The sequence below is a fragment of the Haemaphysalis longicornis genome, unplaced genomic scaffold, assembly GCF_048455015.1.
Source record: "Haemaphysalis longicornis isolate Haplotype H1 unplaced genomic scaffold, Haemaphysalis longicornis Haplotype H1 scaffold_20, whole genome shotgun sequence".
In the NCBI taxonomy this organism is placed as follows: domain Eukaryota; kingdom Metazoa; phylum Arthropoda; class Arachnida; order Ixodida; family Ixodidae; genus Haemaphysalis; species Haemaphysalis longicornis.
In genome coordinates, this window is record NW_027526296.1 from 1,473,581 (window position 1) to 1,478,854 (window position 5,274).

The 5,274-nt window shown below is 50.6% G+C and overlaps 1 non-coding gene across 1 annotated transcript; it reads left to right on the plus strand.

The window, feature by feature from the left end:
• Nucleotides 1-264: 264 nt before the first annotated feature.
• On the plus strand, nt 265-337 carry Trnae-cuc (transfer RNA glutamic acid (anticodon CUC)). Its single transcript has one exon. It is a non-coding gene; the product is annotated as a tRNA-Glu (tRNA).
• The last annotated feature ends 4,937 nt before the right edge of the window (nt 338-5,274 follow it).

The window sequence follows — 5,274 nt, forward strand, 5'->3', positions numbered from 1 at the left end:
TGGGCTAAAATGCCTAACTTGCTACGCCAGTTGATGACGGGATGAAGATGATGGCGATGATGTTCAAGAAGTTGATGCGTACAGATACGGCGAGTTATTTACAGCGACTGGTCTAGACCTGTGTGTTGCAGGTACTCTATCAGAGCTTTGGTAGCCCTTAAAGCACGTTTGGGACAAGCCCATGGTCCTAAAACGTCCTCGCCTACCAGGCAACCAGTAGTGTCCACTAGTTCTGTAGAACTTATAGGGGCGACTGTACCGCCCTCCGGCATGGTCTAGTGGTTAGGATACCTGGCTCTCACCCAGGAGGCCCCGGGTTCGATTCCCGGTGTCGGAACAGATTTTTTTTCCATCTCCTCATTGCGCACTTCTAGCCGGTACAAGGCGTGCGTATCGGGCCGAGCCTCTCAGATCCCGAGGTAGAGGACGACGTGCTCGTGCGATCTAAGGTAGCCACCGATGGATGTTCAATTGATTTTTTTTTGTTTTTTCTCATGGGTGAGAAAACATTGCAGGCCTCGAGCTATCAAGAATGTCTATCCGGTTTGGGCTGTTTGCTAACGAGAACCAGACCGATATGTGGCACCGACACGCTCAGGAAGAAGGAGCTCTGATTTCAGCAAGGCAAGGTTACAAAAACTTCGTACGGCCGGCGGCGCAATATTACGCACCGTAAGAGAGAGAGAGAGAGAGAGAGAGAGAGAGAGAGAGAGAGAGAGAGAGAGAGAGAGAGAGAGAGAGAGAGAGAGAGAGAGAGAGAGAGAGAGAGAGAGAGAGAGAGAGAGAGAGAGAGAGAGAGAGAGAGAGAGAGAGAGAGAGAGAGAAAACCCGTTCCGACACCGGAAATCGAGCCCGGGCCTCCTGGGTGACAGCCAGATGGGTGACAGACCATGCCGGAGGACGTGGCAGTCGCCCCTATGAGTTATAAAGAACTAGTGGGCATAGTTTTCCGCCTGGTAGGCGCCGTGGCAAGTAGTCACATTTAGCATTTGTTTTACGCGTGGGAGGATCTCTGCCCACACCGCGAAGATATGCATCGCGTGGGTGTGCAGTCTGTCATTCAAACGCGCGCGACAAGGTGAAATTAATCGGCCAGTGTCGCAAACCATATATGGGGATGAGCGGCTCGCTAAGGAAAACCAACAGTAACAAACACCAATGAGGGCACATGATATGTCGTTCGAGACCGTTTTCATTTTTTTTTTCTAAAAATAGGAATTTTCGGAATGGTGAGAAAGAAAGAAAACGGGCGAACATTCCCACTCCGGGTGGGAACGGAAACCACAACTGTCGGATAACGCGTATTCCAAAGGAGCTACAGGATCGACTTCGTCGTTAACGTCAATGTGTTCGTCAACCGGGATGTCTTCGTCACCGTAGAAGGATAACAATTTTTATCACCTCGAAGTAACCGCCGCAGAATTACAATGAAGATAATCACGATGACGCTTTCGGGATGGACACCTTGAACCTCACGCAGCGCTTTTCAAACTTACCAAGAAGTGGAACACCTAGCGTCACTAAATAAAGGCTTTTAGAGTATCGGCACTCTTTTCTCTCATTGTGATATGCTGCCAGGATTTTCATTGGTCAGTCGCCACCACGTGATATTTGTTTACATATGGACGCAGCCATTTTGTTTTTGGGCGCCTATCCTCTCCCTCTCTCTGCTGCGTGGTTGCTAGAGCGGCCGTCACACTCTGCCCGTCACAACCGGCGGCGGTTTCGTTGGGAGAGATGGCAACACTGCAAGTCAGAAACAAAATGGCCCCCAGACGGTTCCGGGTGCACGAAGTGGCGGTACTCTTAAGCGTAGCTTATTAAGTGACGCTAGGAACACCCATAACCCTCCAATTCCGGTATAAAACTATTAATTAAAAGTTCTCATCCAATATAGATTACTGGTTTTTCTTATTGCCCTATTTAACTCCTAACTGGCGTGTACTACCGTCGATAAATAAGCACCGAAAAAAGCTGCCGTTTCCACTGAACTTCCGTGTGCTTACCAAACCTAGCGAGTCCTCGCTGATACACGCAAGACTCCGGACACTTCCGTCAGGCGCAACTTCGGATTATCTGAACCGATTTTCACGGTCCCCTCGTGTTCGGCTTAACGAACGTCTTCTTCACGAGTAAACGGGGCTTCAGACAACCCCGCTCTCGGTGAAGGCCCGCGCATTGGTCGTTTTCCTGCCCTGTGGCTGTAGCCAGCGCATATTATTGAAGGGATCTATTAATAAAAGACGTCAGCAGATACGGAGGTGTTGAATCATGACATGGGTCTTGCATACGACGACCGATAAAACCGCGAACTATGCTGCTTCATAACTTGGAGGCGTTGTCGCAGCGCGACCTCCATTTTCGCGTGAGTGGCGTGCGCCGACCACGCGGACATCACCGCTGCTGCGACGCTCCGGGCAACGTCGCAAAATTTCGGCCGGCCAGAGATTAGCCGGGCTAGGTGGGTGCAAGACCACGCTAAGCAGAAGTCCGCGTGTGGCCGTCAGTGCGGGCAGCGAGCTAGGCTGGATTCCGGTTTCCTGGCCGGCGATGGCACAGCCTTGGGCCGCGTGCGGTCCGCGCCGTTTTTGCGCCGCTTGCATCCTGGAGACACTGCCTGGTGTAAGCCGACATCCTTCATGGAGAGGCGATATAATCTAGTAACAGGAGGAAACTGCCCTGTTTTTGGAAAACAACAACCAGTGCCTGCAGGAAGCGGAGTTGGCCATGACGAATTGGGGAGAGGGGCGATTGACACGGGAGCTGCTCGGTGGTTCTTCACCGTGCTTTCCGGCGGTCGAACAGGAGAGGAACTCCTTTGTCGGCCATGGTTTTAAATGCAGAGCATTTCTTTAACTCACGATGTCGCCCGGCGTTGTCGGCGTGCCTCGGCGTCCGCAACAGCCGTTCCAGGTGCACCCTCTCCCCCACTCCTCCTCTCCCGCATCACGCTACCCTCCTCGCTCTCAACAACAGATCCGCACCCCTCCCCCTACACTACATAAAAAATAATACTTACCGGCGCCTGGTTTCGATCCCACGACCCTGTGGGCGGAACGCAAGGTACATGGTGCTCTACCCACTGCGCCACAAAGCCGACACAGAATGGAAGGCTACGAACGCGCCTTATATCCTTGACTCATTCAAACTACGTCAAGAAGCTGCTGATACAACGCATTCACTACCTGTGGGCGGAACGCGAGATACATGGTGCTCTTCCCACTGCGCCACAAAGCCGACACTGAATGAAAGGCTACGAACGCGCCTCATATCCTTGACTCATTCAAACTACGTCGTCAGCGGCGTGCGTTGGCGACTCAGCGGCGTGATAGCTGCGTGGTGTACACGTGATAGCACGAACTCCCCGAACACTAAACGTTAACGCAATACACCCACCCCCTATGCGACGCATTTACTCGAGTCCCCCTCGCGAGGAGATGGGCCAATTTTTTTTACATGTCTTGCGCGTGTCTGCTCCGTGAGCTTTCTTCTAGTGAGCGGAAAAGGTATGGAAGGTAGTTTCGCCTCACTCCTCGTCGAAAGGCAACGTTAACCATACCGCTAATAATAAAGAGTTATAGCAGAGCAGAGAACCGGTCCCGGAACGGTACCCGGTATAGGCGACCAGCGCTACGGCGCAAGAGCAGATGCGAAAAAAAACTGGTTGTCCGCTTGCGTAGTTGTACCACGTACCGTACCGGGGCCGATTCGCCGCTATGCTATAACTCTCTACTGTCGATGAGCTTTCGTCTGTACGTATTTCGGAGGAAGCCGGTCCGGCAATCTTTCATAACCGCGGAAGGCGCAGCGCCAAACCAGTTTTGAAAGAAATAAATGAAGCTGCGAGAAAAATGAAAACGTGTTGACCTATATGTGAATGAAAATAAAGCGTTTAAGAGTGATTACCACTTCCAATTTAAATTAGCACGTTCAATACCACGCGAAAAAAAAAAAGCGCCTAGATAAGCCTACAAGCAGCGTGACTTATCTGGCGCTCTAAAGGAAGCTGCAGCTCACTGTTGGCTATAAAAAATAACGAGAGCTATGTGCCGCCGCTACGATTGCTTTGGGCTCATCTACGGTTCATTATCAAAATGATTCGTCCCGATACCGAAGAGGTGCTTATATATATATTGACACATGCACTGGCGCAATGCGAGTCGCATCAGCGCGTGCCCGCCTGGTCTCGCAGCGAGCTGGCGAGCTCTCTCAGGCGAAGGGGTCGCGTGAGCACGCGCTGAGATGTCTCGGAGCGGAAACAAACTGGCCACGTATCTGCTCCTTTCCCTGCAAATGTCGTCAAAAGACGGTAGTCTTTGTAGACATTTGCCAAGGAAATGCCCCCCTTCGCTTTCCCGCTCACCTCTCCTGCTGTTCCTGTACCGTCGCGCTCATCCCAAGGTAAACACACTAAAGGTTTGCGCAAGCCGATTTGAATTTACCGCGTTCCACTGCTACAGGCCGGGTTCCTCGGTGCCCGCGCTGCAGTATGCGGAGACGCGCGTGAATGGAGGCGGCCGACTACAAGGTTTATAGAACCGCGTGACCGTGCTCGACGTGGGTTCCAAGCAGAACGTGGAACCTAGCTAGTGGAACCTTTCGTTGCTGTTGCCGCGTGATTTTTCATACGCCGCCAGGAGGCGGCGGTTTTCTGCAGTAGATGTAGAATATCATTTACTATCGAAAAACCAAGCACCCAGTAATTTTTTAATGAATGAACACTGTAAATATTCCTTTTGCACTAATTTCCTGTCTTATACTTGCGTAATGTCTTGTTCTTGTTCGACGAAGTTGACAAGTATGAACATATAAACCGGGCTTAGACGTTTACATGTGGCTGTGAGTATATAAGACTATTGCGCAATATCAATTTTACTTTGTCCGTGTGGCTGAATCGAGTCACAGACAGACAGACAGACATACAGACAGACCAAAATTTCAGGGTTTAAGTAGCCCAAGAAAGACAATCGTCTTTAAAAGAACAGGAGGATCACGCGGGCGCATTTGGGCAGTGCTTCGCAACGTCAACGCCACGCTAGTTCCTTTTGTCTCGTTTTGGGCACAAGTTCGCCCCTAATAAACCTCCTTTGGTTAATTTTATTTCGTGTATCCGCAATAGTATTACATGCAATTTTCACTAAAATTATCAGCTCAGTGTAACAAATAAATACGCAATACTAAGAAAAGTAATTTGCTGCACGAATCCCTGCAGTGCGCTTAATACTTCTTTTTAGCGCACGTTTACTGCTCCCCGCTCTGGTGATGGGAATACTG